The sequence below is a fragment of the Salmo salar genome, chromosome 02 (assembly GCF_965601325.2).
Source record: "Salmo salar chromosome 02, fSalSal1, whole genome shotgun sequence".
NCBI lineage: Eukaryota > Metazoa > Chordata > Actinopteri > Salmoniformes > Salmonidae > Salmo > Salmo salar.
In genome coordinates, this window is record NC_138292.1 from 8,243,222 (window position 1) to 8,258,790 (window position 15,569).

Consider the following 15,569-nt stretch of genomic DNA (forward strand, 5'->3'; position numbering starts at 1 on the left):
TAAAGAGAGACGAGGAGAGAGATACCTTCTAAAGAGAGGAGAGGAGAGAGATACCTTCTAAAGAGAGAAGAGGAGAGAGATACCTTCTAAAGAGAAGAGAGGAGAGAGATACCTTCTAAAGAGAGAAGAGGAGAGGAGAGAGATACCTTCTAAAGAGAGGAGAGAAGAGAGATACCTTCTAAAGAGAGGAGAGGAGAGAGATACCTTCTAAAGAGAGAAGAGGAGAGAGATACCTTCTAAAGAGAGAAGAGGAGAGGAGAGAGATACCTTCTAAAGAGAGAAGAGGAGAGAGATACCTTCTAAAGAGAGAAGAGGAGAGAGATACCTTCTAAAGAGAGAAGAGGAGAGGAGAGAGATACCTTCTAAAGAGAGGAGAGGAGAGAGATACCTTCTAAAGAGAGAAGAGGAGAGGAGAGAGATACCTTCTAAAGAGAGAAGAGGAGAGAGATACCTTCTAAAGAGAGAAGAGGAGAGGAGAGACATACCTTCTAAAGAGAGAAGAGGAGAGAGATACCTTCTAAAGAGAGAAGAGGAGAGGAGAGAGATACCTTCTAAAGAGAAGAGAGGAGAGAGATACCTTCTAAAGAGAGGAAAGGAGAGGAGAGAGATACCTTCTAAAGAGAGAAGAGGAGAGAGATACCTTATAAAGAGAGGAGAGGAGAGAGATACCTTCTAAAGAGAGAAGAGGAGAGAGATACCTTCTAAAGTGAAGAGAGGAGAGAGATACCTTCTAAAGAGAGAAGAGGAGAGGAGAGAGATACCTTCTAAAGAGAGAAGAGGAGAGAGATACCTTATAAAGAGAGGAGAGGAGAGAGATACCTTCTAAAGAGAGAAGAGGAGAGAGATACCTTCTAAAGTGAAGAGAGGAGAGAGATACCTTCTAAAGAGAAGAGAGGAGAGAGATACCTTCTAAAGAGAGGAGAGGAGAGAGATACCTTCTAAAGAGAGGAGAGGAGAGAGATACCTTCTAAAGAGAAGAGGAGAGAGATACCTTCTAAAGAGGGAAGAGGAGAGAGATACCTTCTAAAGAGAAGAGAGGAGAGAGATACCTTCTAAAGAGAGAAGAGGAGAGAGGTACCTTCTAAAGAGAGGAGAGGAGAGAGATACCTTCTAAAGAGAAGAGAGGAGAGAGATACCTTATAAAGAGAGAAGAGGAGAGGAGAGAGATACCTTCTAAAGAGAGAAGAGGAGAGGAGAGAGATACCTTCTAAAGAGAGAAGAGGAGAGGAGAGAGATACCTTCTAAAGAGAGAAGAGGAGAGAGATACCTTCTAATTAGAGGAGAGGAGAGGAGAGAGATACCTTCTAAAGAGAGAAGAGGAGAGAGATACCTTCTAAAGAGAGGAGAGGAGAGGAGAGAGATACCTTCTAAAGAGAGAAGAGGAGAGGAGAGAGATACCTTCTAAAGAGAGAAGAGGAGAGAGATACCTTCTAAAGAGAGAAGAGGAGAGGAGAGAGATACCTTCTAAAGAGAGAAGAGGAGAGGAGAGAGATACCTTATAAAGAAAGAAGAGGAGAGAGATACCTTCTAAAGAGAGAAGAGGAGAGGAGAAAGATACCTTCTAAAGAGAGAAGAGGAGAGAGATACCTTCTAAAGAGAAGAGGGGAGAGAGATACCTTCTAAAGAGAGAAGAGGAGAGAGATACCTTCTAAAGAGAAGAGAGGAGAGAGATACCTTCTAAAGAGAGAAGAGGAGAGAGATACCTTCTAAAGAGAAGAGAGGAGAGAGATACCTTCTAAAGAGAGAAGAGGAGAGAGGTACCTTCTAAAGAGAGGAGAGGAGAGAGATACCTTCTAAAGAGAAGAGAGGAGAGAGATACCTTATAAAGAGAGAAGAGGAGAGGAGAGAGATACCTTTTAAAGAGAGAAGAGGAGAGGAGAGAGATACCTTCTAAAGAGAGAAGAGGAGAGAGATACCTTCTAATTAGAGGAGAGGAGAGAGATACCTTCTAAAGAGAGAAGAGGAGAGGAGAGAGATACCTTCTAAAGAGAGAAGAGGAGAGGAGAGAGATACCTTCTAAAGAGAGAAGAGGAGAGAGATACCTTCTAAAGAGAGGAGAGGAGAGGAGAGAGATACCTTCTAAAGAGAGAAGAGGAGAGGAGAGAGATACCTTCTAAAGAGAGAAGAGGAGAGAGATACCTTCTAAAGAGAGAAGAGGAGAGGAGAGAGATACCTTCTAAAGAGAGAAGAGGAGAGGAGAGAGATACCTTATAAAGAGAGAAGAGGAGAGAGATACCTTCTAAAGAGAGAAGAGGAGAGGAGAAAGATACCTTCTAAAGAGAGAAGAGGAGAGAGATACCTTCTAAAGAGAAGAGAGGAGAGAGATACCTTCTAAAGAGAGGAGAGGAGAGAGATACCTTCTAAAGAGAGAACAGGAGAGAGATACCTTATAAAGAGAGAAGAGGAGAGAGATACCTTATAAAGAGAGAAGAGGAGAGAGGTACCTTCTAAAGAGAGAAGAGGAGAGAGATACCTTCTAAAGAGAAGAGAGGAGAGAGATACCTTCTAAAGAGAGGAGAGGAGAGAGATACCTTCTAAAGAGAGAAGTGGAGAGAGATACCTTCTAAAGAGAGAAGAGGAGAGGAGAGAGATACCTTCTAAAGAGAGAAGAGGAGAGAGATACCTTCTAAAGAGAGAAGAGGAGAGGAGAGAGATACCTTCTAAAGAGAGAAGAGGAGAGAGATACCTTCTAAAGAGAGAAGAGGAGAGGAGAGAGATACCTTCTAAAGAGAGAAGAGGAGAGAGATACCTTCTAAAGAGAGAAGAGGAGAGAGATACCTTCTAAAGAGAGAAGAGGAGAGAGATACCTTATAAAGAGAGAAGAGGAGAGAGATACCTTCTAAAGAGAGGAGAGGAGAGAGATACCTTCTAAAGAGAGGAGAGGAGAGAGATACCTTATAAAGAGAGAAGAGGAGAGAGATACCTTATAAAGAGAGAAGAAAAAAAGAGAGATACCTTATAAAGAGAGGAGAGGAGAGAGATACCTTATAAAGAGAGACGAGGAGAGAGATACCTTCTAAAGAGAGGAGAGGAGAGAGATACCTTCTAAAGAGAGAAGAGGAGAGAGATACCTTCTAAAGAGAGAAGAGGAGAGGAGAGAGATACCTTATAAAGAGAGAAGAGGAGAGAGATACCTTATAACGAGAGAAGAGGAGAGAGATACCTTATAAAGAGAGAAGAGGAGAGAGATACCTTCTAAAGAGAGGAGAGGAGAGAGATACCTTATAAAGAGAGAAGAGGAGAGAGATACCTTATAAAGAGAGAAGAAAAAAAGAGAGATACCTTATAAAGAGAGGAGAGGAGAGAGATACCTTATAAAGAGAGACGAGGAGAGAGATACCTTCTAAAGAGAGGAGAGGAGAGAGATACCTTCTAAAGAGAGAAGAGGAGAGAGATACCTTCTAAAGAGAGAAGAGGAGAGGAGAGAGATACCTTATAAAGAGAGAAGAGGAGAGAGATACCTTATAACGAGAGAAGAGGAGAGAGATACCTTATAAAGAGAGAAGAGGAGAGAGATACCTTATAAAGAGAGACGAGGAGAGAGATACCTTCTAAAGAGAGGAGAGGAGAGAGATACCTTCTAAAGAGAGAAGAGGAGAGAGATACCTTCTAAAGAGAAGAGAGGAGAGAGATACCTTCTAAAGAGAGAAGAGGAGAGGAGAGAGATACCTTCTAAAGAGAGGAGAGAAGAGAGATACCTTCTAAAGAGAGGAGAGGAGAGAGATACCTTCTAAAGAGAGAAGAGGAGAGAGATACCTTCTAAAGAGAGAAGAGGAGAGGAGAGAGATACCTTCTAAAGAGAGAAGAGGAGAGAGATACCTTCTAAAGAGAGAAGAGGAGAGAGATACCTTCTAAAGAGAGAAGAGGAGAGGAGAGAGATACCTTCTAAAGAGAGGAGAGGAGAGAGATACCTTCTAAAGAGAGAAGAGGAGAGGAGAGAGATACCTTCTAAAGAGAGAAGAGGAGAGAGATACCTTCTAAAGAGAGAAGAGGAGAGGAGAGACATACCTTCTAAAGAGAGAAGAGGAGAGAGATACCTTCTAAAGAGAGAAGAGGAGAGGAGAGAGATACCTTCTAAAGAGAAGAGAGGAGAGAGATACCTTCTAAAGAGAGGAAAGGAGAGGAGAGAGATACCTTCTAAAGAGAGAAGAGGAGAGAGATACCTTATAAAGAGAGGAGAGGAGAGAGATACCTTCTAAAGAGAGAAGAGGAGAGAGATACCTTCTAAAGTGAAGAGAGGAGAGAGATACCTTCTAAAGAGAGAAGAGGAGAGGAGAGAGATACCTTCTAAAGAGAGAAGAGGAGAGAGATACCTTATAAAGAGAGGAGAGGAGAGAGATACCTTCTAAAGAGAGAAGAGGAGAGAGATACCTTCTAAAGTGAAGAGAGGAGAGAGATACCTTCTAAAGAGAAGAGAGGAGAGAGATACCTTCTAAAGAGAGGAGAGGAGAGAGATACCTTCTAAAGAGAGGAGAGGAGAGAGATACCTTCTAAAGAGAAGAGGAGAGAGATACCTTCTAAAGAGAGAAGAGGAGAGAGATACCTTCTAAAGAGAAGAGAGGAGAGAGATACCTTCTAAAGAGAGAAGAGGAGAGAGGTACCTTCTAAAGAGAGGAGAGGAGAGAGATACCTTCTAAAGAGAAGAGAGGAGAGAGATACCTTATAAAGAGAGAAGAGGAGAGGAGAGAGATACCTTCTAAAGAGAGAAGAGGAGAGGAGAGAGATACCTTCTAAAGAGAGAAGAGGAGAGGAGAGAGATACCTTCTAAAGAGAGAAGAGGAGAGAGATACCTTCTAATTAGAGGAGAGGAGAGGAGAGAGATACCTTCTAAAGAGAGAAGAGGAGAGAGATACCTTCTAAAGAGAGGAGAGGAGAGGAGAGAGATACCTTCTAAAGAGAGAAGAGGAGAGGAGAGAGATACCTTCTAAAGAGAGAAGAGGAGAGAGATACCTTCTAAAGAGAGAAGAGGAGAGGAGAGAGATACCTTCTAAAGAGAGAAGAGGAGAGGAGAGAGATACCTTATAAAGAAAGAAGAGGAGAGAGATACCTTCTAAAGAGAGAAGAGGAGAGGAGAAAGATACCTTCTAAAGAGAGAAGAGGAGAGAGATACCTTCTAAAGAGAAGAGAGGAGAGAGATACCTTCTAAAGAGAGAAGAGGAGAGAGATACCTTCTAAAGAGAAGAGAGGAGAGAGATACCTTCTAAAGAGAGAAGAGGAGAGAGATACCTTCTAAAGAGAAGAGAGGAGAGAGATACCTTCTAAAGAGAGAAGAGGAGAGAGGTACCTTCTAAAGAGAGGAGAGGAGAGAGATACCTTCTAAAGAGAAGAGAGGAGAGAGATACCTTATAAAGAGAGAAGAGGAGAGGAGAGAGATACCTTTTAAAGAGAGAAGAGGAGAGGAGAGAGATACCTTCTAAAGAGAGAAGAGGAGAGAGATACCTTCTAATTAGAGGAGAGGAGAGAGATACCTTCTAAAGAGAGAAGAGGAGAGGAGAGAGATACCTTCTAAAGAGAGAAGAGGAGAGGAGAGAGATACCTTCTAAAGAGAGAAGAGGAGAGAGATACCTTCTAAAGAGAGGAGAGGAGAGGAGAGAGATACCTTCTAAAGAGAGAAGAGGAGAGGAGAGAGATACCTTCTAAAGAGAGAAGAGGAGAGAGATACCTTCTAAAGAGAGAAGAGGAGAGGAGAGAGATACCTTCTAAAGAGAGAAGAGGAGAGGAGAGAGATACCTTATAAAGAGAGAAGAGGAGAGAGATACCTTCTAAAGAGAGAAGAGGAGAGGAGAAAGATACCTTCTAAAGAGAGAAGAGGAGAGAGATACCTTCTAAAGAGAAGAGAGGAGAGAGATACCTTCTAAAGAGAGGAGAGGAGAGAGATACCTTCTAAAGAGAGAACAGGAGAGAGATACCTTATAAAGAGAGAAGAGGAGAGAGATACCTTATAAAGAGAGAAGAGGAGAGAGGTACCTTCTAAAGAGAGAAGAGGAGAGAGATACCTTCTAAAGAGAAGAGAGGAGAGAGATACCTTCTAAAGAGAGGAGAGGAGAGAGATACCTTCTAAAGAGAGAAGTGGAGAGAGATACCTTCTAAAGAGAGAAGAGGAGAGGAGAGAGATACCTTCTAAAGAGAGAAGAGGAGAGAGATACCTTCTAAAGAGAGAAGAGGAGAGGAGAGAGATACCTTCTAAAGAGAGAAGAGGAGAGAGATACCTTCTAAAGAGAGAAGAGGAGAGGAGAGAGATACCTTCTAAAGAGAGAAGAGGAGAGAGATACCTTCTAAAGAGAGAAGAGGAGAGAGATACCTTCTAAAGAGAGAAGAGGAGAGAGATACCTTATAAAGAGAGAAGAGGAGAGAGATACCTTCTAAAGAGAGGAGAGGAGAGAGATACCTTATAAAGAGAGAAGAGGAGAGAGATACCTTCTAAAGAGAGAAGAGGAGGGAGATACCTTCTAAAGAGAGAAGAGGAGAGAGATACCTTCTAAAGAGAGAAGAGGAGAGAGATACCTTCTAAAGAGAGGAGAGGAGAGAGATACCTTCTAAAGAGAGAAGAGGAGAGGAGAGAGATACCTTCTAAAGAGAGGAGAGGTGAGAGATACCTTCTAAAGAGAGAAGAGGAGAGAGATACCTTCTAAAGAGAGAAGAGGAGAGAGATACCTTCTAAAGAGAGGAGGAGAGAGATACCTTCTAAAGAGAGAAGAGGAGAGAGATACCTTCTAAAGAGAGAAGAGGAGAGAGATACCTTCTAAAGAGAGAAGAGGAGAGGAGAGAGATACCTTCTAAAGAGAGAAGAGGAGAGAGATACCTTCTAAAGAGAGGAGAGGAGAGAGGTACCTTCTAAAGAGAGAAGAGGAGAGAGATACCTTATAAAGAGAGAAGAGGAGAGAGATACCTTATAAAGAGAGGAGAGGAGAGAGATACCTTCTAAAGAGAGGAGAGGAGAGAGATACCTTCTAAAGAGAGAAGTGGAGAGAGATACCTTCTAAAGAGAGAAGAGGAGAGGAGAGAGATACCTTCTAAAGAGAGAAGAGGAGAGAGATACCTTCTAAAGAGAGAAGAGGAGAGGAGAGAGATACCTTCTAAAGAGAGAAGAGGAGAGAGATACCTTCTAAAGAGAGAAGAGGAGAGGAGAGAGATACCTTCTAAAGAGAGAAGAGGAGAGAGATACCTTCTAAAGAGAGAAGAGGAGAGAGATACCTTCTAAAGAGAGAAGAGGAGAGAGATACCTTATAAAGAGAGAAGAGGAGAGAGATACCTTCTAAAGAGAGGAGAGGAGAGAGATACCTTATAAAGAGAGAAGAGGAGAGAGATACCTTCTAAAGAGAGAAGAGGAGGGAGATACCTTCTAAAGAGAGAAGAGGAGAGAGATACCTTCTAAAGAGAGAAGAGGAGAGAGATACCTTCTAAAGAGAGGAGAGGAGAGAGATACCTTCTAAAGAGAGAAGAGGAGAGGAGAGAGATACCTTCTAAAGAGAGGAGAGGTGAGAGATACCTTCTAAAGAGAGAAGAGGAGAGAGATACCTTCTAAAGAGAGAAGAGGAGAGAGATACCTTCTAAAGAGAGGAGGAGAGAGATACCTTCTAAAGAGAGAAGAGGAGAGAGATACCTTCTAAAGAGAGAAGAGGAGAGAGATACCTTCTAAAGAGAGAAGAGGAGAGGAGAGAGATACCTTCTAAAGAGAGAAGAGGAGAGAGATACCTTCTAAAGAGAGGAGAGGAGAGAGGTACCTTCTAAAGAGAGAAGAGGAGAGAGATACCTTATAAAGAGAGAAGAGGAGAGAGATACCTTCTAAAGAGAGAAGAGGAGGGAGATACCTTCTAAAGAGAGAAGAGGAGAGAGATACCTTCTAAAGAGAGAAGAGGAGAGAGATACCTTCTAAAGAGAGGAGAGGAGAGAGATACCTTCTAAAGAGAGAAGAGGAGAGGAGAGAGATACCTTCTAAAGAGAGGAGAGGTGAGAGATACCTTCTAAAGAGAGAAGAGGAGAGAGATACCTTCTAAAGAGAGAAGAGGAGAGAGATACCTTCTAAAGAGAGGAGGAGAGAGATACCTTCTAAAGAGAGAAGAGGAGAGAGATACCTTCTAAAGAGAGAAGAGGAGAGAGATACCTTCTAAAGAGAGAAGAGGAGAGGAGAGAGATACCTTCTAAAGAGAGAAGAGGAGAGAGATACCTTCTAAAGAGAGGAGAGGAGAGAGGTACCTTCTAAAGAGAGAAGAGGAGAGAGATACCTTATAAAGAGAGAAGAGGAGAGAGATACCTTATAAAGAGAGGAGAGGAGAGAGATACCTTCTAAAGAGAGGAGAGGAGAGAGATACCTTATAAAGAGAGAAGAGGAGAGAGATACCTTCTAAAGAGAGGAGAGGAGAGAGATACCTTCTAAAGAGAGGAGAGGAGAGAGATACCTTATAAAGAGAGAAGAGGAGAGAGATACCTTATAAAGAGAGAAGAGGAGAGAGATACCTTCTAAAGAGAGGAGAGGAGAGGAGAGAGATACCTTCTAAAGAGAGAAGAGGAGAGAGATACCTTCTAAAGAGAGAAGAGGAGAGAGATACCTTCTAAAGAGAGGAGAGGAGAGAGATACCTTCTAAAGAGAGAAGAGGAGAGAGATACCTTCTAAAGAGAGAAGAGGAGAGAGATACCTTCTAAAGAGAGGAGAGGAGAGAGATACCTTCTAAAGAGAAGAGAGGAGAGAGATACCTTATAAAGAGAGAAGAGGAGAGGAGAGAGATACCTTTTAAAGAGAGAAGAGGAGAGGAGAGAGATACCTTCTAAAGAGAGAAGAGGAGAGAGATACCTTCTAATTAGAGGAGAGGAGAGAGATACCTTCTAAAGAGAGAAGAGGAGAGGAGAGAGATACCTTCTAAAGAGAGAAGAGGAGAGGAGAGAGATACCTTCTAAAGAGAGAAGAGGAGAGAGATACCTTCTAAAGAGAGGAGAGGAGAGAGATACGTTCTAAAGAGAGAAGAGGAGAGGAGAGAGATACCTTCTAAAGAGAGAAGAGGAGAGAGATACCTTCTAAAGAGAGAAGAGGAGAGGAGAGAGATACCTTCTAAAGACAGAAGAGGAGAGGAGAGAGATACCTTATAAAGAGAGAAGAGGAGAGAGATACCTTCTAAAGAGAGAAGAGGAGAGGAGAAGATACCTTCTAAAGAGAGAAGAGGAGAGAGATACCTTCTAAAGAGAAGAGAGGAGAGAGATACCTTCTAAAGAGAGGAGAGGAGAGAGATACCTTCTAAAGAGAGAACAGGAGAGAGATACCTTATAAAGAGAGAAGAGGAGAGAGATACCTTATAAAGAGAGAAGAGGAGAGAGGTACCTTCTAAAGAGAGAAGAGGAGAGAGATACCTTCTAAAGAGAAGAGAGGAGAGAGATACCTTCTAAAGAGAGGAGAGGAGAGAGATACCTTCTAAAGAGAGAAGTGGAGAGAGATACCTTCTAAAGAGAGAAGAGGAGAGGAGAGAGATACCTTCTAAAGAGAGAAGAGGAGAGAGATACCTTCTAAAGAGAGAAGAGGAGAGGAGAGAGATACCTTCTAAAGAGAGAAGAGGAGAGAGATACCTTCTAAAGAGAGAAGAGGAGAGGAGAGAGATACCTTCTAAAGAGAGAAGAGGAGAGAGATACCTTCTAAAGAGAGAAGAGGAGAGAGATACCTTCTAAAGAGAGAAGAGGAGAGAGATACCTTATAAAGAGAGAAGAGGAGAGAGATACCTTCTAAAGAGAGGAGAGGAGAGAGATACCTTATAAAGAGAGAAGAGGAGAGAGATACCTTCTAAAGAGAGAAGAGGAGGGAGATACCTTCTAAAGAGAGAAGAGGAGAGAGATACCTTCTAAAGAGAGAAGAGGAGAGAGATACCTTCTAAAGAGAGGAGAGGAGAGAGATACCTTCTAAAGAGAGAAGAGGAGAGGAGAGAGATACCTTCTAAAGAGAGGAGAGGTGAGAGATACCTTCTAAAGAGAGAAGAGGAGAGAGATACCTTCTAAAGAGAGAAGAGGAGAGAGATACCTTCTAAAGAGAGGAGGAGAGAGATACCTTCTAAAGAGAGAAGAGGAGAGAGATACCTTCTAAAGAGAGAAGAGGAGAGAGATACCTTCTAAAGAGAGAAGAGGAGAGGAGAGAGATACCTTCTAAAGAGAGAAGAGGAGAGAGATACCTTCTAAAGAGAGGAGAGGAGAGAGGTACCTTCTAAAGAGAGAAGAGGAGAGAGATACCTTATAAAGAGAGAAGAGGAGAGAGATACCTTATAAAGAGAGGAGAGGAGAGAGATACCTTCTAAAGAGAGGAGAGGAGAGAGATACCTTCTAAAGAGAGAAGTGGAGAGAGATACCTTCTAAAGAGAGAAGAGGAGAGGAGAGAGATACCTTCTAAAGAGAGAAGAGGAGAGAGATACCTTCTAAAGAGAGAAGAGGAGAGGAGAGAGATACCTTCTAAAGAGAGAAGAGGAGAGAGATACCTTCTAAAGAGAGAAGAGGAGAGGAGAGAGATACCTTCTAAAGAGAGAAGAGGAGAGAGATACCTTCTAAAGAGAGAAGAGGAGAGAGATACCTAATAAAGAGAGAAGAGGAGAGAGATACCTTCTAAAGAGAGGAGAGGAGAGAGATACCTTATAAAGAGAGAAGAGGAGAGAGATACCTTCTAAAGAGAGAAGAGGAGGGAGATACCTTCTAAAGAGAGAAGAGGAGAGAGATACCTTCTAAAGAGAGAAGAGGAGAGAGATACCTTCTAAAGAGAGGAGAGGAGAGAGATACCTTCTAAAGAGAGAAGAGGAGAGGAGAGAGATACCTTCTAAAGAGAGGAGAGGTGAGAGATACCTTCTAAAGAGAGAAGAGGAGAGAGATACCTTCTAAAGAGAGAAGAGGAGAGAGATACCTTCTAAAGAGAGTAGGAGAGAGATACCTTCTAAAGAGAGAAGAGGAGAGAGATACCTTCTAAAGAGAGAAGAGGAGAGAGATACCTTCTAAAGAGAGAAGAGGAGAGGAGAGAGATACCTTCTAAAGAGAGAAGAGGAGAGAGATACCTTCTAAAGAGAGGAGAGGAGAGAGGTACCTTCTAAAGAGAGAAGAGGAGAGAGATACCTTATAAAGAGAGAAGAGGAGAGAGATACCTTATAAAGAGAGGAGAGGAGAGAGATACCTTCTAAAGAGAGGAGAGGAGAGAGATACCTTCTAAAGAGAGAAGTGGAGAGAGATACCTTCTAAAGAGAGAAGAGGAGAGGAGAGAGATACCTTCTAAAGAGAGAAGAGGAGAGAGATACCTTCTAAAGAGAGAAGAGGAGAGGAGAGAGATACCTTCTAAAGAGAGAAGAGGAGAGAGATACCTTCTAAAGAGAGAAGAGGAGAGGAGAGAGATACCTTCTAAAGAGAGAAGAGGAGAGAGATACCTTCTAAAGAGAGAAGAGGAGAGAGATACCTTCTAAAGAGAGAAGAGGAGAGAGATACCTTATAAAGAGAGAAGAGGAGAGAGATACCTTCTAAAGAGAGGAGAGGAGAGAGATACCTTATAAAGAGAGAAGAGGAGAGAGATACCTTCTAAAGAGAGAAGAGGAGGGAGATACCTTCTAAAGAGAGAAGAGGAGAGAGATACCTTCTAAAGAGAGAAGAGGAGAGAGATACCTTCTAAAGAGAGGAGAGGAGAGAGATACCTTCTAAAGAGAGAAGAGGAGAGGAGAGAGATACCTTCTAAAGAGAGGAGAGGTGAGAGATACCTTCTAAAGAGAGAAGAGGAGAGAGATACCTTCTAAAGAGAGAAGAGGAGAGAGATACCTTCTAAAGAGAGGAGGAGAGAGATACCTTCTAAAGAGAGAAGAGGAGAGAGATACCTTCTAAAGAGAGAAGAGGAGAGAGATACCTTCTAAAGAGAGAAGAGGAGAGGAGAGAGATACCTTCTAAAGAGAGAAGAGGAGAGAGATACCTTCTAAAGAGAGGAGAGGAGAGAGGTACCTTCTAAAGAGAGAAGAGGAGAGAGATACCTTATAAAGAGAGAAGAGGAGAGAGATACCTTCTAAAGAGAGAAGAGGAGGGAGATACCTTCTAAAGAGAGAAGAGGAGAGAGATACCTTCTAAAGAGAGAAGAGGAGAGAGATACCTTCTAAAGAGAGGAGAGGAGAGAGATACCTTCTAAAGAGAGAAGAGGAGAGGAGAGAGATACCTTCTAAAGAGAGGAGAGGTGAGAGATACCTTCTAAAGAGAGAAGAGGAGAGAGATACCTTCTAAAGAGAGAAGAGGAGAGAGATACCTTCTAAAGAGAGGAGGAGAGAGATACCTTCTAAAGAGAGAAGAGGAGAGAGATACCTTCTAAAGAGAGAAGAGGAGAGAGATACCTTCTAAAGAGAGAAGAGGAGAGGAGAGAGATACCTTCTAAAGAGAGAAGAGGAGAGAGATACCTTCTAAAGAGAGGAGAGGAGAGAGGTACCTTCTAAAGAGAGAAGAGGAGAGAGATACCTTATAAAGAGAGAAGAGGAGAGAGATACCTTATAAAGAGAGGAGAGGAGAGAGATACCTTCTAAAGAGAGGAGAGGAGAGAGATACCTTATAAAGAGAGAAGAGGAGAGAGATACCTTCTAAAGAGAGAAGAGGAGAGAGATACCTTCTAAAGAGAGAAGAGGAGAGGAGAGAGATACCTTCTAAAGAGAGAAGAGGAGAGAGATACCTTCTAAAGAGAGGAGAGGAGAGAGGTACCTTCTAAAGAGAGAAGAGGAGAGAGATACCTTATAAAGAGAGAAGAGGAGAGAGATACCTTATAAAGAGAGGAGAGGAGAGAGATACCTTCTAAAGAGAGGAGAGGAGAGAGATACCTTATAAAGAGAGAAGAGGAGAGAGATACCTTCTAAAGAGAGGAGAGGAGAGAGATACCTTCTAAAGAGAGGAGAGGAGAGAGATACCTTATAAAGAGAGAAGAGGAGAGAGATACCTTATAAAGAGAGAAGAGGAGAGAGATACCTTCTAAAGAGAGGAGAGGAGAGGAGAGAGATACCTTCTAAAGAGAGAAGAGGAGAGAGATACCTTCTAAAGAGAGAAGAGGAGAGAGATACCTTCTAAAGAGAGGAGAGGAGAGAGATACCTTCTAAAGAGAGAAGAGGAGAGAGATACCTTCTAAAGAGAGAAGAGGAGAGGAGTGAGATACCTTATAAAGAGAGAAGAGGAGAGAGATACCTTCTAAAGAGAGAAGAGGAGAGAGATACCTTCTAAAGAGAGGAGAGGAGAGGAGAGAGATACCTTCTAAAGAGAGAAGAGGAGAGAGATACCTTCTAAAGAGAGGAGAGGAGAGGAGAGAGATACCTTCTAAAGAGAGAAGAGGAGAGAGATACCTTCTAAAGAGAGAAGAGGAGAGAGATACCTTCTAAAGAGAGGAGAGGAGAGAGATACCTTCTAAAGAGAGAAGAGGAGAGGAGAGAGATACCTTCTAAAGAGAGAAGAGGAGAGAGATACCTTCTAAAGAGAAGAGAGGAGAGAGATACCTTCTAAAGAGAGAAGAGGAGAGAGATACCTTCTAAAGAGAAGAGAGGAGAGAGATACCTTCTAAAGAGAGAAGAGGAGAGAGGTACCTTCTAAAGAGAGGAGAGGAGAGAGATACCTTCTAAAGAGAAGAGAGGAGAGAGATACCTTCTAAAGAGAGGAAGAGAGGAGAGAGATACCTTCTAAAGAGAGAAGAGGAGAGAGATACCTTCTAAAGAGAGGAGAGGAGAGGAGAGAGATACCTTCTAAAGAGAGAAGAGGAGAGGAGAGAGATACCTTCTAAAGAGAGAAGAGGAGAGAGATACCTTCTAAAGAGAGAAGAGGAGAGGAGAGAGATACCTTCTAAAGAGAGAAGAGGAGAGGAGAGAGATACCTTATAAAGAGAGAAGAGGAGAGAGATACCTTCTAAAGAGAGAAGAGGAGAGGAGAAGATACCTTCTAAAGAGAGAAGAGGAGAGAGATACCTTCTAAAGAGAAGAGAGGAGAGAGATACCTTCTAAAGAGAGGAGAGGAGAGAGATACCTTCTAAAGAGAGAAGAGGAGAGAGATACCTTATAAAGAGAGAAGAGGAGAGAGATACCTTATAAAGAGAGAAGAGGAGAGAGATACCTTCTAAAGAGAGAAGAGGAGAGAGATACCTTCTAAAGAGAAGAGAGGAGAGAGATACCTTCTAAAGAGAGGAGAGGAGAGAGATACCTTCTAAAGAGAGAAGAGGAGAGAGATACCTTCTAAAGAGAGAAGAGGAGAGAGATACCTTCTAAAGAGAGAAGAGGAGAGGAGAGAGATACCTTCTAAAGAGAGAAGAGGAGAGAGATACCTTCTAAAGAGAGAAGAGGAGAGGAGAGAGATACCTTCTAAAGAGAGAAGAGGAGAGAGATACCTTCTAAAGAGAGAAGAGGAGAGAGATACCTTCTAAAGAGAGAAGAGGAGAGAGATACCTTATAAAGAGAGAAGAGGAGAGAGATACCTTCTAAAGAGAGGAGAGGAGAGAGATACCTTATAAAGAGAGAAGAGGAGAGAGATACCTTCTAAAGAGAGAAGAGGAGAGAGATACCTTCTAAAGAGAGAAGAGGAGAGAGATACCTTCTAAAGAGAGAAGAGGAGAGAGATACCTTCTAAAGAGAGGAGAGGAGAGAGATACCTTCTAAAGAGAGAAGAGGAGAGGAGAGAGATACCTTCTAAAGAGAGGAGAGGAGAGAGATACCTTCTAAAGAGAGAAGAGGAGAGAGATACCTTCTAAAGAGAGAAGAGGAGAGAGATACCTTCTAAAGAGAGAAGAGGAGAGAGATACCTTCTAAAGAGAGAAGAGGAGAGAGATACCTTCTAAAGAGAGAAGAGGAGAGGAGAGAGATACCTTCTAAAGAGAGAAGAGGAGAGAGATACCTTCTAAAGAGAGGAGAGGAGAGAGATACCTTATAAAGAGAGAAGAGGAGAGAGATACCTTCTAAAGAGAGGAGAGGAGAGAGATACCTTCTAAAGAGAGGAGAGGAGAGAGATACCTTATAAAGAGAGAAGAGGAGAGAGATACCTTCTAAAGAGAGGAGAGGAGAGAGATACCTTCTAAAGAGAGGAGAGGAGAGAGATACCTTATAAAGAGAGAAGAGGAGAGAGATACCTTATAAAGAGAGAAGAGGAGAGAGATACCTTCTAAAGAGAGGAGAGGAGAGGAGAGAGATACCTTCTAAAGAGAGAAGAGGAGAGAGATACCTTCTAAAGAGAGAAGAGGAGAGCGATACCTTCTAAAGAGAGGAGAGGAGAGAGATACCTTCTAAAGAGAGGAGAGGAGAGAGATACCTTATAAAGAGAGAAGAGGAGAGAGATACCTTCTAAAGAGAGGAGAGGAGAGAGATACCTTCTAAAGAGAGGAGAGGAGAGAGATACCTTATAAAGAGAGAAGAGGAGAGAGATACCTTATAAAGAGAGAAGAGGAGAGAGATACCTTCTAAAGAGAGGAGAGGAGAGGAGAGAGATACCTTCTAAAGAGAGAAGAGGAGAGAGATACCTTCTAAAGAGAGAAGAGGAGAGCGATACCTTCTAAAGAGAGGAGAGGAGAGAGATACCTTCTAAAGAGAGAAGAGGAGAGAGATACCTTCTAAAGAGAGAAGAGGAGAGGAGAGAGA